Source organism: Narcine bancroftii, chromosome 7 (assembly GCF_036971445.1).
Source record: "Narcine bancroftii isolate sNarBan1 chromosome 7, sNarBan1.hap1, whole genome shotgun sequence".
In the NCBI taxonomy this organism is placed as follows: Eukaryota; Metazoa; Chordata; class Chondrichthyes; order Torpediniformes; family Narcinidae; genus Narcine; species Narcine bancroftii.
The window spans coordinates 101,071,920-101,096,029 of NC_091475.1; the positions used below are offsets into that span (position 1 = coordinate 101,071,920).

The 24,110-nt window shown below is 41.1% G+C and overlaps 1 long non-coding RNA gene across 1 annotated transcript in view; it reads right to left on the minus strand.

The window, feature by feature from the left end:
* Positions 1–22,542, minus strand: part of LOC138739140 (uncharacterized) — a 143,982-nt gene extending 121,440 nt beyond the window's left edge. The window contains exon 1 of the long non-coding RNA XR_011342034.1: positions 22,264–22,542. This is a non-coding gene — a long non-coding RNA (uncharacterized lncRNA). The remainder of the gene's footprint in view (positions 1–22,263) is intronic.
* Between the last annotated feature and the right edge of the window lie 1,568 nt (positions 22,543–24,110).

Here is a 24,110-nt window from a genome sequence, read left to right on the forward strand (position 1 = left end):
ACAAGTCCTCGAAATACTGTTAATAATTTTGGAATTTCAACTCATGCAGAATCCCAAAGAATATAGAATCAAGATTGTACAATGAAATCCAAGACCGGCGAAGTGGTGAAAAATGTTTTGGAGCCTGCCATGAGTACCAGAGCAAGAACATCCGTTCAAAGTAGATGGATTGCAACTAAAATACAAGAGATTATCACTGAGATTAATGAGTGCGGAAATGGAAGATTTAAAGAAATCCAGAGGGAGGGGAAAGTGGAAATAGAACTAAGAAGATTTTTGGATAATCGGCGGTAAATTTAGAACCATGTCAAGATTGCAGAGATCAGGTTGAAAAATAATAAAACTGACAAAGCAGGTATTGAATTGTGTGCATATTTTTAATGTTTATAATGTGATCAATTATAATGATGAGCTGCAGGCATCATATGCCATGTGGAATTAATGTGTTTGCGTTAATAAAGGGATGGTCACCGAGGACAGGAAGAGCTGGATTATTCCAGTTTACCAACAATGTGTGAATGATAGAGAAAATGATAGAAAATGTAAGAATTGTGAAGATGCAGGAAACTTAGAAATCAATCATTCGTCCTTCTCTGGATCATTCTCAATATTTCCAGCCACTGCAGTTCAGGAAAGCTGTAAGGTCTTGCAAAGAACACAGTCTTTATCCAATGTTATCAGCAAAGAGAGACTTCAGTCATGAGAAAATATAGGAGAGTCTTCCTTGGAACAGGGGTGTTAAGTGGGTGATCAAAAAAGTTGCAAAAGTACGCAATGTTTAGATTGTCTGCAGATAATGTGATGTAGTTTACACACAGATGCTGGAGAAACTCAAGTCGTCATGCAGCATTTTTCAGATGGCAAAGATCAAGATACATAAACAATGTCCAAGCCCGAGTTCTTCATCAAGGTATGAACCAAAAGTAGACAGGTGTCTGAATAAAATGGTAGGGCAAAAGCCAGGAGGAAGAGCACAAGCCTATAGGCAAGAGGTCCATGTGAAAATAAAACTGAGGTGATAGTGGGAAGGGCACAGCTCTCTGAAAGGAGAGGGAATGGGCTAGAGAGCAAGAGGAAAGGAGACAGAGGGATGGGGAAGAGAGGGAGACAGGGGTGTGGCCTAATGAAAACTGGAGATGTCAATGTTAATGCCACTGATTGGAGAGTGCGCAGACAGAATATTAGGTGTTGATTTCTATTGGGCAGGTGGCCTCAGTATGGAGGGGTTGGATTCCTATCATTAATGTGGACTGAGCAAAGGTGTTCAAGGAAATGATCTCTCAGTCTTGTTCAATCTCTCCACAACAGGAGCATGAGGTGCAATTGATGAATCAGCAAGTTAGTCATTAGCTAGAAGTTGGAGTCAAAATACTGCAGAGGGGAGATGTGGAGAAAAATTTCTCCACTCATAAGTTAGTAAGTAAATCTGGACTATTGAAATTACACTTTCTGAACTGTATCTGTGCATGGTTTCTTTTAACACAGCACAGCTATTAATTAACAGCTGGCATATGAGCTTCACAGATCAAAGTGCTGATCCAGTGGCAATGCTCAACTGAGGTGTTTACGCTGAGGCACAGGAATCCTTTGCTTGTGCCATACCTTCTCTCACCACTCAACTTCACACACCTGGCTAGAACGTCCAGTATGCAGGTCTCAGCCCCATCACATAACCAACCCCATTCTAGTCTCCGTCCCTGGAAGCCCACCTAACTACATTCTTATGCCCCCCTCCCACCCACCCATTCAGGTTCTGGCCACACCTAACTACATTCTTGAGCCCAGATCCTATAAACCTTGCCACGTTCCCAACATCTCAGCCGTTGTACTCTTGGGATACATTCCCAGTGCCTGGTCCCAGCAGCAGGTGTAACCATGCTCCAAACTTGAGGTCCAACCATTGGCTCTGGCCACAGAGTCAACTTCATTCCAAATCCACTGGCTCCAGTAGCACACCTAACCCAGATTTGGAGTCTCTGCCTCCAGCCATTTATTAAGTACATATTCCCAACTCATGAATTCAACTGCATATCCAACTATATTCCAGGCCTTTGGTTCCAGCTGTTAGAGAAACTTTCTGGCTAACTAAGTATGAACAGTTATTGATGTGTTCCTAAAAACACACAGAACATCTCATCAATCTTAACTCAGACATGTTTGTTCAGCCTATCACCTCAGGGCCAAAATGTTTTGCAAATACTTCACTTTCTATTAATACTTGCTTTTTCATCTACTTACATTAAGCTGTCAACAAAGTTGTAGGAATTTTAATTCGTAACCTTCCCTAAAAATCTTCAAAAGGGCCCCTGAAAATATCAGCAGTTTTTGTCTATTGCTGCCCTTATTAACTCATTAATTTGTCTGATCAAAGCAGAATTCTTGGAAACAATTTGATTTAGAGATACGGAATGGTTGCAGGCCCCTCCAGTCTACAAGCCCACACTGCCCATTTACACCCATGCGACCAATTTAACACCCCTTACATATTTGGAATGTGGGAGGGAACAGGAGAGCCCAGAGGGAACATTCAGACAGAGAGAATGTGCAAACTTCTTAGACAGCGGCAGATTCAAGCTTGGATCACTGGCATTGTAATAGCTTTGAGTTAACCACTACACTAACTCAGTTGCCATGATGCTAAAATGATTCTGAAACTATGCTGATGCTCTAACCCACACATGTTAAACTCAGGCCCGCGGGCCAAATTTGGCCCGTGATATAATTATATTTGGCCCGCAAGATCATATCAAATATGTATTAGAGCTGGCCCACTGGCCGCCATGCCAGTATAGCGCATGTACAGCTAATACTCCAAATCCCAGAATGCTTTGCAAATGCGTTGGCGCCGGCCCGTTAGCCCGCTAATCACCCCCACATCCTCTCTTTACTTTTATTCGCATCTGCGACCTGTCGCCTAACTCAGATGTAATAAACCCATGACGAAAAATGGCCAAACGAAAGACAGAAAACAGGACCTTTCAAGACAGGTGCGAGGCAAACTCTGACCCCAGAGTTTGATGAACTTGCATCTAAGAAGAGATGCCAAGTATCTGGTTTAGACCCAGGTGCATCACAGTAAATCACAGTGGAGCAAGCTAAGCTTGAATTGATATTTTCTTTGGTTAACGTTGGACTGTTCATAGTTGAAAGATTGGATTTTCATTGAAGCAAGTTTTTATTTTTTTGACTTGTTGGCTTGTGAAAAAAAAACATTTAAAAGGAGCTTAAAGGCTACAGAGAAATATTATTTATTGAATATTTTATTTCTCATTTGTTAATGCTTCTTCTGGAAAGAGTTTAACCAAAACTATTATTAAACATTTATTTTAATAAGAAAAAGTTTAACGTTACATATGTTGAAAGAAGAGAAAACATGCCAATGTTGTTGAAAATTTTCAATAAATATTTAGTTTGGCCCATGACTTAGTCCAAGTTTTTAATTTTGGCCCTCTGTGAATTTGAGTTTGACACTCCTGCTTTAAAGCTTCAATGATTTTCTGCTGAACAGTAGTAATATTCTGTAAACATACTTAAGAACATTTTCAACCACCAATTTAGCCTAATTGGTCTAATTCTTTGTATCATACAGCTCCCAAAATTTTAATTGGAGTATTACACTATTTTTTTTTCAAATGCAGGAATTTGGTGATATGAAAGTAAATGTCAAGAGTTGCTGAAGATGTTAAAACCAATGTAGAGCTGTTAAGATCACTATCAAGGCTGAAAATTAATGGTCATTGTTCATCAAACCAGAATCACACGCAGATCCATATTGGTTTAGATGCCAACTATTATGACATGATCCTTCAAGGCTCTGCATTATGATTGTATTCTGGGCTGGATGATTCAGTGGCATATTTTTAATTCATTCATAGGATTACTAAGTTTTTAAAACCGACAATATCTAGTGACTCAGGATGAGATTAATGAGAGTTTTTGAAGGAGTGGAAAGTGTATGAACTATAGGAACTAATACTCTAATAGAGAATAAATTGAGAGAAGCTGAATTTCTCTAGTTGCCCTATTGGTCTCCATGTCATCTAGCTGTTCAAGACTGCAGAGGTCGAGAAGGGTGGGATAAGTTGGGGGGTAGGGAGGGTAATAGATGGAGACAGTGCTAAGACATGGCCATTGTACCTTTGGCCAGGATCCTTATTTTGCCATTGAGGGTACGTATTGATCGGAGACTGTTTAAAATGGAAAGTAAAAAACATCTGCTAAAGTTGCTCTTTGTGGGATTCAGAAATGGAGTTCATTTTGGTAAACCTAGCTGTTTCTAAGACAAGTTCTGCAGATGGAGACTGAGAATTGAGCAGAAATATTGCTTAAGTAGAACCCTAATTTTCTTGGCTTCTTTTCAAATTTTGATAGCTACATGCAACCTAATTTTACACCTAAATTAATCTCTTTCACTCAGTCAGCTCTGACAATAATCAATGAGGATACAGTAGATCTTCAGTCTTTGAATAAGTCCCCTTAATACTTAAAATTGCATTTTTTTTGTTTTGGTGTAAACTCCCATCTTTGTCCTTGCTCAATTCCCATTTTTTTTCCATTGATACACCATCAATAATCACAAAAGGCTGATGTTGTGAAACTATCAGCCTTTTATTAACTAAAGACTGGAACAAACATTAACATCTGACTCACTGAAGCAGAGTGAAAGGGGAGCATGCAGGGGGCTATGGGTAGGATCGGTTTCAGGAGGCGTGTCCAGCCAGCAGTAGCAAATCATGGCATACCAGTGGTTTACTACATTTACTACAAAAAATCCTGTGGGGAGAATACAAAAAAGAGAGTGAAACAACTATACATATATACGTGTTATAGGTTAAGTCTGTCAGCGAGACTCCTTTGACACAGCGAGTGATGTGCTGTAGCATCCTGAGCAGCTTGTGGGGTTGGCCAGTTAATAGTTTGTCAAGGGTTGGGGAAGTATGGGAGTATGGTGATGTACCTCATTTGTGACCACAGTGGCCAGGTGTTGGAGGTGGTCAGCTACAGGTTCGGGGACCCCTATGGTTGAAGTGAGGGCAAATGTCTGTTGAAAATCTGTGGTGGTCTGGGAGGTGCCCAAGGGTGCCAGGTCCCAGATCAAGACCAAGTATTTGCAGGGAAGGCAAGGTAGGCATACTTGAGGTTAGTATCGAGGAGGCAGAATATCTCAACCAGCAGGTCAGTCTTAGATTGCCTGATGTGCTTCCAGAGCAGGATCAATCCTGGGGAGGTAAACCAGGCGAATAGCATAGTTCCTGATGCAGACTTCCTAGGGAAAACAAATGTCCGTCCATGAGGCATGTTGCTGATGGCCATACATAAAAGTGACTGGACAGAGTGGAGTGAGTCTGGGAGGTCTTCTTCCCATTGGGAGATGGGGATACCCCATGACCTCAGTGCCAGTAGGATGGTTTTACAGATTGTGACATTCTCACTTTCCACTTGCCCATTACCCCTAGGGTTGTAGCTGATGGTCTTGCTTGTGGTGATGACCCTGGCCAGCAGGCACTGCTGCAGCTCATCACTCATGAATGAAGTCCCCTGGTCACTGTGCATGAAGACAGGGTACCCAAAGAGTATGAAGATATTATGTAGGGCCTTGTAACTGTGGCCGTGTTCATGTCCAGGCAAGCGATGGCAAAGGGTAAATTTCGTTGTCGATGATTGTAAGGAAGTATACATTCTGGTTGGAGGAGGGGAGGGATCCCTTGAAATCAATGCTGAGGCACTCGAAGGGGCAGGTAGCCTTGATCAGGTACACCTTGTCAGGCCAGCAGAATTGCAGTTTACATTCAGTGCAGACCTGGCAGTTTTTAGTTATAGTCTGGACTTTATCAATGGAGTATGGTAGATTCTGAGATCTGATAAAATGGGAAAACCTCCAACTCCAAGGTCACATAGGTTACAGTCTTCAATAGGCTAGTGTCCAGGGGCTTGTTAAGTTTGCTGAGCCAGTAGCGGATGGCATAGATGCAAATAGACAATTTGATTCTCCACCTGAGCATTTTTATCATTCTTGATTTTGCTCATTTGCTTATTATTAAACATGAATGCAACCACTTGTTAGTCTATAAGGAAGGTGAACCATTTCCTGGAAAGGTAGTGCCTCCAGTGGCATACTGCCTCCATGGTGGCCCGGGCACCCTTCTTGGCAGAATGATAAATTTCAGGGCTTGGAGGGTGCAAGAGAAAAAGGCAATGGGTCTGCTTGGTTAGTTGAGTGTGACAGCAAGGACAAAATCAGATGCATCGGTCTCTACTTGGAATGGAGTGGACTTGTCTATGGCATGCATTTTTGCCTTGGCAATGTCATCTTTGCTACAGTTCAATGTAGCTAGGACCTCTGCTGGCAAGGGAAAAGTGGTGGGTATGACCAATAGGCAAATCTTGTTACATTGAATGTAGTATAAGAATCTGAGGCATCTCTTCAGTGCTTTGAGGGCATGTGGGAGGGGTAGCTCCATCAATGGATGCATGGGATCAGGATTGGGAGCCAATGACTCCATTCTTGACCACGCACCCAAGTATGGCTAGCCGTGTTGTCTGGAATATACATTTGTCCTCTATATTTGCTGCCCAGAGGAACCTACAGAGATTCATATCATGGTCCTACAGGTCATGGCCACAGATAATTACATTATCTAGGTATTGGAAGGTGGTCTGAAGATTGTAGTAGTTCACCATATGGTCCATTTCCCACTGAAAGACAGAGACCCCATTTGTGATTCTGTAAGGGACCCAGAGGAAGTGGTAGAGATGGGGATCCACCTCGAATGCCGTACACTGGCGGTCCTCTGGGCACATTAAGAGCCGGTGATATGCCAATTTCAGGTCAATCATGGAATACCTGATATTGTGCAATCTGGTTGACCACATCAGATATGCTGGTATGCATTGAGCTGCTTACACCAGTTGATAGTCTGATTGTAGTCTATTACCATCCTATTCTTATCCCAGTTCTTTACCACTACCACCTGGTCCCTCCATGAGCTATTGCTGGCCTCAACTATGCCCTCGCCAACAAGAGCTGAACCTCCAACTTAATGATCACCCTGTCAGCTGCACAGTACCATCTAATCCTGATGGCCACCAGTTTGTAATTGGGGAAAGTGATTGGAGAACAGCTTGGAGGTGGGGGGGGGGTGTCATCCTTGAGGGTCAAGAGGCCACACATCACCTGCAGAGGGTCCAAGTGTGAACTGTTCCTTGCAGATGATAAGGGAGGGGGAGGGACCCATCAAATCGCAAAGTGACTTTCTGAAGTTGGCACTGGAAATTCAGCTGCAGTATCAAGGAGGCACAGAGTTGTGGCATGACAAGCAGTCTGAAGTGTTTGTAAACTATGCCTCCAAGAGTTACAGACACTATGCAGTACCATTGGATGACTGTTGTGTACGATTTCGATGCGAGTGATAGTCTGTGCTTGGTAGGCTGTACTTTAAGGGACAGTCATTTAGCAGCATCAGGGAGGAAAAAACTTTCTGTACTGCTGCTATCGAATAAGCAGTTGATATCGCACACGTTTATCTGAGTTCTGGAGGTCCACATAAAGTGTCTAAGTTCAAGCACTCTTTGTAGATTGAGTATCTTTTGTTCCAATAGTCATTGCTGTATGTACCCTGAGTGGATGCCAGCCACATAAGTATCTCTGATAAGGTCCTCTGTGTTCTGAGTGGCCAACGTGGCCTTACAGTCTGCACAGATTCTAGAGGGCCTGCAGGTACTCTGTGCTCGACTTACCAGGTTGCTGTTTTGTGCTGGCCAGGAGATGCCTGGCATAGACCTCATTAACCTTACCGTGAAACCAAGCCTTGAGGATCTCCATAGCTGCTTGGTAAAAGCTGGTGTTACTGATCATCGGAAATACTTGGGGCCCAATCTGCGAGAGTGGTAGCCTCAGTCAGTTAGTGTCCATGGTGATAGCATCCATGGCCACTTCCAGGAAGTTTTCCAAGCAGCTAAACCAAAGTTCAAACGTGCACAGGGCATCTGACAATCTAGGGTTGATGTCAAGATTCTCCGGTTTCAGGTACCATTCCATGCTTCTTTGAACTTTTTAGTTAATAAAATTGATGTACCATCAATTATCTCAAAAGGCTGGAATTGTGAAACTATCAGGCTTTTATTAACTAAAGATTGGAACACCACCAACCTCACTGATCGAAGTGAATTGAAAGCAGGAGCATGCAAGGGGCTATGGGTAGGATTAGTCTCGGGAGGCATGTCCAGCTAACAGCAGCCAACCATGGCTTAACAGTGGTTTACCACACCGACTGAAGATGGTTTTTACTTCATTAAAAATCAGCAACATTTTAATACACTTAAGGCCTGGAGAAGATGCTTCATGTGTATTAACTTAATTCTTCATTAAAATGTATTTTGTTTAGATAAGACCTGTTGTGTGTCAATACTGATGCAAAACAAGTTCTGATTTTACTATCGGCAATAAAGGTTGTAGATAAACAAAAAGTGAAATGTTGAACAAAATAATTTCTGGAGGAACTAGGAAAGTGAGACAGGTCTATGGGGACAAAAGGTCAGTCAATGCTTTGCATCTGAAAAGTTGATTGACCATTTAAACAAAGTGGTCATCATCATTAACCTTAACAAAGCTAAACAAAAATTAGCATTGGGTCATCAACTCCACTGTGAGACCATCTGCCATCATTAGTCAGGCATCCAGCAATAGTGAATGGTTAAATAAATTGAGCAGCCAATCAGATTGATGATTCTCATTGTAAACAAACAAGAAAAAAGGAATTTTAGTTCAATCATTACACAAAGTAGGCTAAAAAGTGAGATTTTTAGAGAAGATTACATTTGTACCCAAAACAGCAAGATTTTTAAAAATTATTTTATTTTCAATATCCATGTTTTCTTGTTTCATCAATAGACAATGTGAAAGAAGTTCTACCTTCCTTAAAATCTGTTGTTCAGGGTCAGAGATGATTTTCATTAATAGTTACAATCGAGCACATTCTCCAAACTCGATTGCATTTAATTCAGCAAGGCTTAGCTGGATCAATGATTATACAGTGGAAAAAAAGAGAAATTTACATCAAAACAGTTATTTGGATGGTATCTGTAAAGCTTGCTTGTAAACTTTGCACAAAGCTGTCAGTCTGTAGCTATTGGATGTTGCTGTCAGTTGTCCAGAGTAGAATTAACTCTTGACAGTGTCATTGTTATTGCAATTACAAATTATGGGCCATTAGCATTTAATGCAAACATGATACAAATGCACCGTGTGGCAAATATCCAAGTGCACCAGTCAAGCAGTGTTCTGACACTGAAAAACTCTTTACCAGGCAATAGTACTTGGACAGGCCAGCAGGGAAGGTAATTTTTACTTAATTTACACATTTGATTAAACTTTGTCTTTATTCCACATTTTCAATTTGCTGAGAAAGTCAGCTGTTTTACCACCTCACAACACAGCTACTATTATAGGCAAGTAGGTACTCCTGAATAGGGAAAAGGGAAAATAACATTTTATGCTCATGCCTGAGATTGTAACCACTTCTGCTGAAGAACATTCATGGCATCATATGCTTACGACACCCATTGCAAAACTGAAGTCAGCAGTGTCATGATAATGAATATGTATGAGATGTACCGGAAGTCACGTGGTATGAGGGAGAGATAAGAACACAAGCAGGAGAACAAAGGAAAAGGGAAAATAAAGCCACTGGGAGAAGTTTACCTGATAAACTTGTGTTTAATGTTTTATTAACTTCACATTTCGGACCACAAATGTGACATTGGCGATGAGGATGAAGCTTGAAGAAAATTAAAGACTAAACAAGATTACAGAGGATTACAGACAAGAATTTTCTCTGTGACTCAGTACTTTTGGGGCTGGAATATTTCCTCATGGCTGGTGCAGACGGTGACTTTCTAACACATAGTGGAATTGCTCATTTTGACCCAACGGGTGATGCAAGCACTGTAAGTGTGAAGTGGAAGGCATGGCTGGAAGAATTTGAATCCTACGCCGACAGTCGTGGCCTATTTCTAGATACCGGTACGGTTGAACAAAAAGCGCAGAGGAGGGTGTTACTTCTTTTCACTGCTGGACCTGCAGTTCGGGAAACATTTAAGACACTTTTAAATACTGGAAGAAAGGATGAGTACCGGAAAGCGGTAGATGCATTAAATGCACACTATGTAGTGACACTGAATGCTACATTTCAACGCCATTTGTTTCGGAGAACGAGACAAGAAGATGGCCAGACAATTGCTCAGTACGTGACGAGACTACGCCAGCTAGCTGTTGGATGCAATTACATGCCAGCTGATTTGGACAACCAATTATTGGATCAAGTCGTACAGCACTGTAGATCAGATAAACTCAGAAGACGTCTACTGGAAAGAGGGAGTGAGTTGGAACTCACCGATGCTTTAACCATTGCTGCTGCGTTAGAGGCTGTTGAAGGGCAATTTCATACCATGACCCTGAAAGACAACTCAAGCCAGCAAATTAAGAGGCTCTCACATCGCCATAATCAGCCAAGATATACGCTGTCACATGACGTGGAGTGTTATCGATGTGGAAACCGAGGTCACTTTGGAAAAGACCCATATTGCCCGGCCAAAGGCAAAGTTTGCAGAAAGTGTGGAGGTAAGGACCACTTTGCAAAGAAGTGCAAAAGCAAGTCCAATGCAGACCAGAAGAGGAAGAGTACAACTTCCAAAGGCAAAGCCTGGGGGAAAGGAAAGTATCCTGGAAAGAAAGATACCATTCGCCAGATAGACAGTGACGATGATGATACCCAGGAGGGACAGAGTTGTTACCAATTTACGTTAAATGAAGTACATCATGAGAAGGTCCCAGTGATCATTGGTAGAGTGACAGTGCAGGTCATTGTAGACTCAGGCAGTGACAGTAATGTGATTGATCGACATTTATGGGAGAAGTTGAAAAGGATAAAGATCATCTGTACCTCAAAGAAGTGTTCCAAGAAACTGTATCCATACACAGCAACCAAGCCATTGCAGACCATTGGATGTTTTACTGCAACTGTTGAAGCTGGAGATAAGTACACCAAAGCAGAGTTTATGGACATCGAAGAGAAGGGAGAACCATTGCTGAGTAGAAGCACGGCGCAAGACCTGGAAATACTTCATATTGGAGCTTGTGTCAATTCAATTCAGTCATACGAGGATATGAAGCAAGAATTCCCCGCAGTCTTCCAAGGAGTAGGAAAGCTGAAAGGTCGACAATTGAAGCTAGCGGTAGATGAAACAGTCAAACCCAAGGCACAACCAATGCGCCGAACTCCGTTTGGACTTCGTGGGAAAGTCGAAGCCAAAATTAAAGAGTTGATTGAACAAGACATTATTGAACCTGTGGAACATTCGACACAATGGGTCAGCCCAGTAGTGATTGTGCCCAAACCAAAGGGTGACATAAGACTGTGTTGACATGAGAATGGCCAATGAAGCTATAATTAGAGAATGACACCCTATACCAACGGTGGAGGAAATACTTCAAGAACTAACTACCAGTAAGGTATTCTCAAAAATTGATCTGAAATGGGGCTATTATCAATTAGAGCTGGATTCAGGTTCCCGAGATGTAACTACATTTGTGACTCACTGTGGATTGTATCGTTACAAGAGACTATCATTTGGAATTAATGCAGCTTCGGAGATCTACCAGTATGAAATCCGTCGAGTGATTCAAGGCATTCCTGGAGTTGCCAACATTTCTGACGACATCATAGTCCATGCACCAACGAAGGAAGAGCATGACAAACGGTTGAGGCGTGTACTATCTAGACTACAGGAGGCAGGCCTTACCGTGAATGGAAACAAGTGCCAGTTCGGTGTGTCAGAAATGGACTTCATGGGACACAGACTTACACGGAAAGGACTAAACCCTGCAGAGGCCAAGGTGAAAGCTATTGAAGAGGCACGTGCACCTCAGAACGCAACAGAGGTGAGGAGTTTCCTAGGATTGGTCAATTTTTGTGCAAAGTTCATTCCTAATTTCGCTACAGTGGCAGAACCACTAAGGAAACTAACCAGGAAAGGTGTACCATTTCATTTTGGATCTGAGCAGAAGAAAGCGTTCACAGCGCTGAAGCAAAGCCTGACAGATGCAAAAACTCTTGGATATTACGATCCGGCGGCATCAACCAAAGTCATAGCGGATGCCAGCCCGGTTGGTTTAGAAGCCGTGTTGGTCCAGATGCATGATGGTGGACTAAGAATCCTTGCCTATGCCAGCAGATCGTTATCAGATGTGGAAAGAAGATACTCTCAGACAGAGAAAGAAGCACTCGGACTTGTATGGGCCTGTGAGAGGTTCCATGCATATTTATATGGCATTGAATTTGAACTCATCACAGATCATAAGCCATTAGAGGTGATCTATGCACCTAGATCCAAACCATGTGCCAGAATAGAGAGATGGGTACTCAGACTACAACCCTACAAATATAAAGTAATCCACATTGCAGGGAAAACAATATTGCTGATCCGCTGTCCAGATTGGTGAAGGATGGTGGTCCACAATCCAAGTCAGAATTGAGAACAGAAACAGAGAGCTTTGTACGCTTCGTAGCTATTCAGGCGACACCGAAAGCTGTGACTACGAAGGAGGTTGAGAGAGAATCCGAACGTGATCCAGAACTCATGGAAGTAAGAGAATGCATACAGAGTGGACAATGGGACAAGTGTACTCACAAGGCTTACATTCCCATTATAGATGAACTTTGTTGCATCGGACAGTGTGTATTGAGAGGTTGCAGATTGGTGATACCGCAAAGATTGAGACCGAAGATCGTATCCTTAGCGCATGAAGGACACCTAGGTATTGTTGGTACCAAACAAAACCTCAGGACCAAGGTATGGTGGGAAAGTTGTGATAAAGAGGCAGAGAAATTTGTTAAAACTTGTCACGGATGTCAAATCACAAGTAGGAGTAATCCGCCAGAACCGATCCGGAGTACGCAACTTCCAACAGGACCATGGATCAACGTAGCTGTTGATTTTCTTGGACCCTTACCGACGGGTGAATCAATTATGGTAGTGATAGATTACTACAGCAGATACTATGAGTACGTGGTGTTGAAGTCCACAACCACTGAAAAAACAATACAAGCATTAGCAGAGATATTCGCAAGATATGGATTACCTGTTACATTATACTCTGACAATGGTCCACAATTCCTTTCAGAGACATTTGCGGAATACATGAGGACCACAGGTATCCACCATCATAATTAACTCCGAAATGGCCGCAAGCCAATGGAGAAGCAGAGAGACAAAATCAGTCCATTGAAAAACGATTGAGGATTGCACACGCAGAAGGACAAAATTGGCGAGAAGCATTGCTATCTTATGTGGCTGTCTATCGAGCAACGCCTCATGTAACCACTGGAAAAAGTCCTGCAGAAGCATTTTTTGGGAGAAAAATCCACACAAAAATGCCAGAAATAAAGGAAATCCAAGACAACCAGGAGATGAGGGACCACGATGCTGAAAAGAAAGGTGCAGCAAAGCTGTACACAGATTTGAAACGTGGAGCCAAGTACTCAGACATCATGCCAGGAGACAATGTTCTAGTGAGGCATGAAACTGGTGGTAAGCTAGATACACCTTATTACCATCAACCCTATACTGTCGTATCCAGAAGTGGCAGTATGGTGACAGTCAAGTCTCCGACTGGAGTCCTGTATAAGAGAAATGTATCAGGTGTAAAAAGGTACCAGTCCAGAGATACATCGAGCGAAGAGGTTGAAAGGCCAATACGAGATGCTGAAACTGAGAGACCTGATGATGTTCCAGAGGCAGTTACCAGCACTCCTGATGAAGTGACTAGAGCGCCAGAAACACCCGAAGCCGAGGCGAGCAGTATTTCCGACGCTGAGAGTGAACAACCGAGAAGCGACGACAATATCGCAGGCAGGCCGAAACGAAACCGGTAAGTGCCCAAACGATACAAAGACTTTGTGCCATAGTTTTAATAAGAACTTTGGGACAGTATTTTAATCTTATATCATAAAGTGCATGTATGAGTACTGTAGGAAGTAAACTTTATGTAGTTGAGTTATAGTATTACCATTAGTTACAATGTTTGTAAGTTTCCGAGGGATATTGGTAAGTGAAGGTAAAGTTTATTTCTGATTAAAGGAGGGATGTCATGATAATGAATATGTATGAGATATACCGGAAGTCACGTGGTATGAGGGAGAGATAAGAACACAAGCAGGAGAACAAAGGAAACGGGAGAATAAAAGACACTCAGAAGTTTACCTGATAAACTTGTGTTTAATGTTTTATTAACTTCACATTTCGGGCCACAAATGTGACAAGCAGAACCTGTTAAATGGAATGAAATCCTTTTGTTAGAAGCCTAATAGCCTGAAAATGCACGAGATGGTCTGATCTTGGAAGCTAAGCAGGCACAGGGCTCGTCAGTACTTGCAGGGGAGACAGCCTAGGAACACCAGGTGCTGAGGGGAGTGGGGCAAAGCGGAGACTCTGTCTGCCTTATGTTAGGCAAATGTCAAAGAATTTCATACATGTTATATTCTAAATGTCAGAACACTGCTTGACTGGTGCAATTGGATATTTGCCACATGGTGCATTTGTATCATGTTTGCATTAAATGTGAATGGCCCATAATTTGTAATTTCAGTAACAATGACACTGTCAAGAGTTAATTCTACTCTGTATAACTGACAGCAACATCCAATAGCTACAGACTGAGAGCTAAACACAAAGTTTACAAGCAGGCTTTACAGATCCAATCCAAATAACTGTTTTGATGTAAATTTCTCTTTTTTTCCACTGTATAATCATTGATCCAGCTAAGCCTTGCTGAATTCAATGCAACTGAGTTTAAAGAGTGTGCTAGATCATAACTATTAATTAAGATGGTGTCTGACCCTGAAAAACAGATTTTAAGGAAGGTGGAACTTTATTCACATTGTCTATTGATGAAACAAGAAAACATGGATATTGAAAATAATTTACTTTAAAAAATCTTGCTGTTTTGGGTACAAATTTAATCCTGTCTAAATATCCCACTTTTTACCCTACTTTGTGCAATGATTAAACTAAAAAATCATCCTTTTTAATTTTCTGGTTTGCTTACAATGAGAATCATCAATCGGATTGACTGCTCAATTTATTTAACCATTCACTATTGCTGGATGCCAGACTGTATCACAGTGGAGTAGATTGACCCAATGCCAATTTTTGTGCAGCTTTTTTTGAGGTTAATTATGAACAATAATGGAACCGTTATTACCTTCTATTTTTTTACAAAATTTAAAAATGAAATACCAACTGATAACCTTAGAATTTGAATCCATAAGAATGCATTGAGTAGGTGCAAGTCACAGATAGAAAAAAAACATGATTTAACAGTTCACAGTTTATACTAGCAGTGATTTCTGAATTAAATCATGCCTGTCACACAACTGGACCTGGGTCTTCTGTGCATTTTCCTTTCTTAGAGCTCCAGCTGCTTTTTCCATTGTCACATGTGCAGGCCATGGCATCACTATACACGTGAAACTTATTCCCTCCCTTACTGACCTAAATCAGAGCTGAAATGAACAGCCAAAGGTTGTCATCGAGCAGTCTCAATGGAACTCTGAGTACATCACACTGATATGTTGCTACATTATTTTAAAGAGCCACATTGCTGATATCAGGAGACCCAACTAGTTAGCTTCAGAATTAATTGGAAGCTGTTCCGCTTTCCAAAATTAAGGGGAAGTTATTTGCTCATTGCTGAAATATGGATTAATTGGACAGGTAAAGAGATAATTGACAACAGTTTATTTCAAGAAATATCAGAAATGTTGACCAGACACTTAGGGTGGGGCTTTGGCACAGAGGCATCAGTAAATATATTTCATTTTTCCCCCTTTTTGAAAACAATCTTGACAAGTTCAAGATCAATGTGATATAAGCAGCCAACTTCATTGTTGCCCACCATTAGATCAAAAAGATTACTTGTGTTGTTTATTCCAATAGGAATGTTTTTCATCATTTATTTAATGTATGCATCACCTCTCTTAGAAGAGATCAATAGTATGTCACCTAGACACAATGTTTACGCCTTCTAAGACAATGTGTTCGCAGGAATCACACATGTCATCTTCATTCTGATGTACATTTGTCCAGAGATATGCAGCAGTGATTTTGCCCAGAAGGGTGAAGCAAGATTATCGTCATTTCCTTGCAACCAACACCATGTGCTACCCAACCACACCAGATCAACAAAAATAGCCACAAAACTACTGGAATAACTTACCTGAATATGAGATGTTGGAGTCTGCATTACATTGTGGAAATCTTGAGATGCAAGCCATGGAGATTTCTGTTGCTGCATACCGCACAACATCAGCAATTTATCAGGGGAGTCAGAGCTGCTGAAGCGTGGCAAAGGGCCTCAGAATCTTGGAGCCACGGAGGGCAGTGGGAACAAAAGATTCAGGAGGCAAAAGTAGCATCAAAACCCTGCTTTCCCAAAAAAATGGAGGCAGGCATTGGCCTTAAGATACAAGACAGTTCTGTAGGGAACCTGTTAAATAAAGTTACTGAATTCCTCCTCTAAACTACAACCAAAAGCATATATACCAATGATTAGCCAGGAGGAGAGCTTAGTTGATGCAAACAATCCCCTCTCATCATGCTGTGCAGGTCTTCCTGAGCCAAACATCTCACTTCAACAACACCATTCATCAAAGGCTTTGCACAAAATAGATATTTTCTGCACTAACCTTACCTTTCTGATCCAGATATTGGTTGAGATTGTGAACCCTTTGAAGCGCTGCTTAATATTAGTGAAGTCTGATCAACAAACCATCAATCACAGTTGAGAAAAGTACAGTTAAGTAATTCTGATTAAATTGTCTTAAAATATAATTCTCCATTTGCTCAATTCCAAAGAGACCCACAATCATTCAATAATAAGAAATACTATGAAGTTTCAGCTGAACAGTATTTTAAGCAACTACAAGTTACTGGTACATAATTAAAAAGAGTGGGGCAGTGGGAGCATAGTATTCTACTGCTTGCTAAAACTGAATCTGAGCAATATATTGTCAGATTTTGCTACAAAAACCCAAAATTCTCACCATTCTCCTAAGACATTATCCTGTCCCTTTCAAAACTGCATAATAGAGCTCAGAAATGAGGGCCAAAGCAAAACTGGTATTTCATCTCAGTGTGTGACCTTCCTTGTACTTCTCTGCCTATCTTCGAAGTCTTCCCTTTTATTGTGACTTTGAGAACTATTATAAGAGTAAGACAAACAGAGGATGAGAACTGCAAGTTAATAAATAACCTCACTGGGGATCAGATACAACCAGTTCCAGAGCAGCAAGGCCATTGGGATACGTCCAAATACTTCAAAAATCTTGGGATTGCTGCTGCAGGGTAACATTGTTTAAGGGGAAAGAGTCATTTAACATTCAGCCTCAATAAAAATTTAACTCTGGCATATTTTCATGATACATGGCAGAATCAACCCTTCGACGTCAAGCTTGATATAAAGTGACGACAGAGGAAGCAACAATGGGTTGATGGAGCATGTGTTACGGACAAGTGTGCTGCCAGCAATGCCAAACCAAGAGAGGATGTGGTGGCCGATTAGCAGATTCAACATCATGAACAGGCACAACAGATGTCTAAGGAAACTGGGTAGATAACAGTGCAACCAACTGTTGGGAATCAAGCTACTCCTATTGCTACAAACCAGCAGACAGCCCCTTGTCACCATGTGTCTGGTTCTTGAGCTCCTCATCTCCCCACTCTTGAAGACTAATTTCTGTGAAATGTGAATAGGACAATGCTCAAAATGGGGAGGGGCTTGAATCTAAAGACATGTCTCCACTCCTGCAGAAGAGAGAATGTAATGATGGTATTTATCTGGTCCAGTAAGAGAACAATGTCCCCCAGTGTGCCAAGTTTGCTAAGGCAGCAACCGGATTGCTGACACGCAGCAGCTCTCTGCTCATGAAGAATTGTGAGCTTCTCATGTCCTGCATCCCCTTGCTTCTGGAGAGCCCCAAGATGCTCATGACTTGTATCCCTGTGGCCCATTAGCAGGAACAATCTCTTCACAAAGGGTGAATTCCTGTTCAATGAGATCACTGATCTGCTCATGTGGCATCTCTCTTCTCAGTGAGGACAAAATATTATTTCTGGATTGCAAAAATTAGACATCTGGCTGGATTGGTGCAAGTCTGCTTTGTGAATGAAAGATCAACTCTCTGTAGCAATCATCTACATCAGTGAGCAATTTGCAATTGGTAGATTGTTTCTAATCCCAAGCACTAAAATGCACGTGGCCTCATGGAGGAGCCCATTCTCTCTTAGATCCATACAACCTCCCCTTAGAGAACAAGATTTACTTATCCATTAACCAGGAGGACCTGATTACACATTCACCATCTTACTCTGTATCTGCAACAGTCTTGCCATGGAAACATCCCATCAGAGTCTTCCATGTGTTACAAATGTGCAAACTGTTACTCCTGCAGGGAAACAATCCATTTCAGATTCCATACTGCTGCCTCTATGACCAGTGTATTCTCACCCATTCTGCTTATCCATCACGTTGCCAGCTGCTGAGATAAATGGCTTTGGGTACAATGACCTACTGTACTTTTTATTAGAATTATCCACATCCTCCTCTTCTCCTTCCAGTGTCTTCCTGTGTTTGATCATCCTACATCTGCTCCTCCTGCCCCATATCCTCCTTGGGAGGGCAAAGCCCAGTGAAATAACATCATGCTAAGTCAAAAAGAATAGCTGCACTTGTAAGTTGTGGCAGAAACATTTATGGTGATGCAATAATAGAGGGTAATGAGATCAACTGTTAATGAAATAAGGGAATGTGATCACTACAGTGAAACAGCAGTAGTGAACGTATCAGGCAGATTGCACATCACCCTTGTGCTCAAAATACACATTGCTCAGTGCACAGAGAACATATGCTTGTGAAGACCCCATCCAACACAATTATCCTCATTGGTTTTGCTTAAATAAAGACGATAAGAATATTGAACAATCTTTTCAATAGCCTAATGTTGGATGTTCGAAGAAAGGTATTTCTATTGGTCTGAAGTTAACTTTGACATAGTAAGTGTAGACACGAATTTCTTACAAAATTGCCTGACACCACTGCAGCCAACTTCTAGATTAATTTTCTGGCTGACCAAGAGGGCCCTCCCCTCCACACATATCACTCCAACCCCAGGACATCCAGGACATTCTCTCTGGCCTTTTGTTCCTGTGCCATTCACTCTGTGAACCTGGAAGCCCTCTCCTTCTCCCCTGAAGTGTTCAACTCCTCCATGTTTTCAATTCTTTGCATTACTACTATAAATGTACCCTGGGTAATATCAATTCAAAGACTGGCACTGTTCTGTTATTCTGTTCTGTTCTGCAGGAAAGCACTGGAAGCTATGAATGTCTTGAGCACATTTTCTTAGAGGTAAGCAACTCAGGCATACTTCTGGGCAATTTCATATTATTTTGCAGGGGATCGGATTGTGTGCAGTTCTATTCATCTAACTACAGAAAGGATATCAATAAGATTGAAAAAATGCAGAGATTATTTAGTTGCCAGACCTTCAGGAATTGAATTACAGGGAAAAATTAAGCAGGTTAGTACTTTATTCCTTGGAACGAAGAAGAATGAGGGGAAATTTGATAGAAGTTTACATGATTATGAGAGTTACAGCAGAATAGATGCGAGTAGGCTTTTTCCACTTAGATTGGGGGAGATAAGTACAAGAGGACATGGCTTTAGGGTGAAAAAGGAAAGGTTTAGGGGGAACATGAAGGGCAACTTCTTCACTCAGAGAGTGGTGGGAGTGCACAACATGGTGACTGCATGGTGACTGCAGGCTCAATCTTAATTTTTAAGAATAAATTGGATAGATACATGTCTGGAGGATTATAGAATCGAAGCAGATCGTTGGGATTAGCAGAATAATGGTTGGCACAGACCAGAAGTGCTGAATGACCTGCTTTTCTGTGCTATAGCATTCAATGGTTTTATGTTCATTCAATTCATTTTTCAGACATTTCTAGTTCAGTTTAAGAATTTCAGTGAAACATTAGGTACTGCTTAATCTCCCTAAGGAGAGACTTTATTCTTATTTTACGTATTTCACAATAATGCAACATGCTTAATAATGGCGTACAAGATATTCCAGGAAAGACAAAACTCAAAGATAGATGTGTTATCTCTCCAATCCTTCTTCAAAAGGTCCTTAGTGGATCCTCCACCTGAGTTCTGAATGAATCCCTCTGGGTGGCGAAAATCAAGCAGCACAAACCAGAACTCTTAAAATTGACAATTAATACCCAAGAAAACACTACATATTGCTGACAATATGCTATGAAATTTAATAAAGTGTCATACTCCAAAAGATACTCAATATTCTGTATATTACTGTGCTCTGAACTATAACTGCAGTCCTTAGTTTTTCCCACTTTCCCTACAGGTGGTCAATTCTGTTTGCAATTCATTTGTAAACTACCCTTTAACTCTAAACATCATTTATTCTTTAGCACTCAATGATTTTAGACAGAACTCACCATAGCAACCACTCAGGACATTCTTGCTATATCTCTTTGCAAGTTGTCCTCTCTCTCTGCCCCTGCAACAATCACACCAATATCTAATTAACACCACCTTCCTTGTTGATTGCACAACCTCTATCCTGTGTGTCTGATAAATGGATGTCTGATTTCTGAGCATTAGAACAAAATTGTTTTGATACGAGTTTATCAGCAGTCTAAAAATTGTTAACAGACATTTCCACTGATGTTAGCAGTCATAATACTTGCTGAGGACAGACCTGTACACTTGTTATCAATATAATGACCTTTTGGTTTGGTCATATTGTCACATAATTGGGTTCCAGAAGAAATTGTGGTGTTTGCAAGAAAATAACTTCAGGAATTTATTTTAAAAGTTACAAGTTCAGCACTGATACTGATTTATCAATGGGATCATAATTTCAGGCAATTTCTTTTTTAATTTATGTCTATTTCACTATGAGTAGTACATTCTTCCTAAAGGTATTTAGAGTGAAGTTAATCCACAGTATCAATGGCATAGAATTTAATTTCCACATTAAAACCATCTTCACTCTAAATTAATCAAGCTGCAGTATGCATACAGCGCTTGTGTAGGGGCACTTGAAATCATTCTTGTTCTCTGAAGTGCAAGAGAATAGTCTTTCAACTAAGCATAAGCAAAATAATGATCCTCAACAATCTGGTCCCACAACCCATCCTGAGAACAGAATAAGAAACAAAAACACTGAACACTTGCCTTATCACAGGTGCCTCGTCTCAGTGAAGGCAGTAATTAATGATGAAATTAAGCATCACTTCCAATGAAACAGCACAACGTGGCCCATCTAAAGCAAATAATGTTCAAAAATCGAGTCCTCAAGCTCAGCACAAAGTAGATAATCGGCCAGGTAGCAGTAATCACTACTCTCCTGTACAGACTACCTACAGCAAATATTATGGAAACATAACCAACATCGGCATCTCTCAGGCCTATACTAACATCAAGGCTCTGATTACACCCCAGCAGCATTGATAGGCAGGCCACACTAGTTCCAAGCGGGACAGTGGACTCCCAAAATGGGCTTGGTACTTGGACTTTAATCATAGCAAGAGGTTACCAGGAATAAAGAGGAAATAATAAGAATGTTTTGAAAGCTCTGTGAAAATTTGTAACATCCTCACTGATTTGTTTGAACTGCTGGTCTAGGAGCAATTCAAAATGAAGAAATATATAGGGAGTGCACAGAAGCCAAATTAAAGTGGATAGAGTGTGCAACATTTCACATTACTACCCAACAACCCGGTCAAACACTCACACGTGACAAAGTTTGCAAACCTCACGTTTTGGGTCCTTCAATTGGAAGCAAGTTATCCTGGACCATAAGGAAATGCTCAAGAAGTTGTCCCTCAGCCAATATCAGTAAAACAAAATTATCTGAAGATTATTAAATTATTCAGGGTATTGTCATATTTCCTACACTCCAAAAATTTAAATGTATTTTCAGATCAAGCAAATCTTTTCACATTATCCATGACAATAACTTGGAACATGAAGGAATGTGAAAGCAGCTAAATGAAGAAGATTTTATTTAAAACTCTGAACCCTTTTCATATCTAGACCCAGAACTGAAGAGCACTTGCAACTGATTACAAATCAAATCTAAGTAAATAGATATTTAGAAAACAAATCACTCCAATGGATACCTGCTTAAGTTTCATCAATTCAGCTCTTTCTGTCTCATTAGAGTTAATGGTCACATCTTTGGTACTCCTTGGGATGTTATTTCATGCCTCTCATCCCTCCAAGGAATGTTCCAAGCCATATCATGTTGAGTCATATAAATTTTGTCTCATTTGTATCTCCACCATTTAGTTATTGGCTGTCAATAGATCACTGGATACAGCTCTCCTGCACCAGATGTAAACCAAATAATAAAGTATTAAATCATGCTTGCTTTTATAACTTCTATTTTTTTTATTCAAAATAACTTTTTGTGAGGGCAGATGGGACTACATTTAAATGTCAATTCAAAAGGTGGCATTCCTTGTTTGTGTCATGCTGCCTCATTATTACATAAACAATCTAAATACAGTTCTGAAGCCTTTGATGAGCCACAACCTCCAGAAGTGGAGCGGTTACTAAGCCATAGGCTAAAAAAAGCAGTGCCATTGCTGGAAAAGCTTAACAGGTCAGACAACATTCAAAGAGAAGGTACTAAAATTAATGACTTTGTCCCATTAACCTGTTATCAAAATTGATATAAACTAATTAGAAATTCAAAACAATAAAGAAACTTTGAAACATCTGTTTTGTCTGTGATCATCATGGAAAATTAAGGAAACATACTTTGTCCTTTAATAGCAGCACTGAGCATTTTGTGTGTATTGGTACACAGAGTGATCCTTTCTCCTCTGATCTCCACCCACAGCAGAGGGAAATAGTTGGGTGAGGTTGAGGGAAGGGGAGGTGGAACCTGTGGCAGAGAATGTTCAGGAACACAGGGAGAGTATTAGTGGAGAAGTTTCAGGCCTCAGGGAAAACCCATAGAAAGCAGGTAAATGACCAGAGATGGTTAAGATCAGAGATTGGGGTCTTTGCAAGAGATTAATGCAGAGAAAAAACATACTGGGGAGCTAAATCAGGGAAGGAGATAATAACTTGGGGAACATTAAGATCAGAACCTAAGGGTGGTGAAGAGAAAAGAGGGATGACTGAAGATTATGAGGAAAGAATAATGGTGGAACACAAGAACATAGGTAGGGGTTGGTCTCTTAACTGGTCAAGCCTGCTCCGCCATTCAACAAAATCATGGCTAATCTGGCATGAATTCCATAATCTACCTTTTCCCCACAGCCTTCAATTACCCAACAATGCAAAAATATCTTAAACATACTGAGGGGTGTAGATTGATAGGGTATAATTGAGGTGTGTAGATTAATAGGGTATAATTGAGGGGTGTAGATTAATAGGGTATAATTGAGGGGTGTAGATTAATAGGGTATAATTGAGTGGTACGGGTTTATGGGTCAAAATGGCCGGTTATCATGCTGTATACCCAAATTCACAAATGTATTAAAAATAAATTATAAATATAATGAGACTGTTTTGACTTACCTTTACCAGAGAATTCCACAGATCGACTACTCTCTGGGGAAAAGCAGTTCCTTCTCATCTCAGTCTTAAATTTATTCCTTGAATTTTGAGGGTATTTCCCTTAGTTCTCATCTCACCTTCCAGTCAAAGGAACTTCACTGCTTCTATCTCATCTATTCCTTTTATAATTTTACTTTCTTCTAAACTCCAGCAAATCGTCAGTTAACCCCCACTCCCAGGCCAACCCCCACTCCCAGGCCAACCCCCACTCCCAGGCCAACCCCCACTCCCAGGCCAACCCCCACTCCCAGGCCAACCCCCACTCCCAGGCCAACCCCCACTCCCAGGCCAACCCCCACTCCCAGGCCAACCCCCACTCCCAGGCCAACCCCCACTCCCAGGCCAACCCCCACTCCCAGGCCAACCCCCACTCATCTCTGAATCAACCTGTTGAACC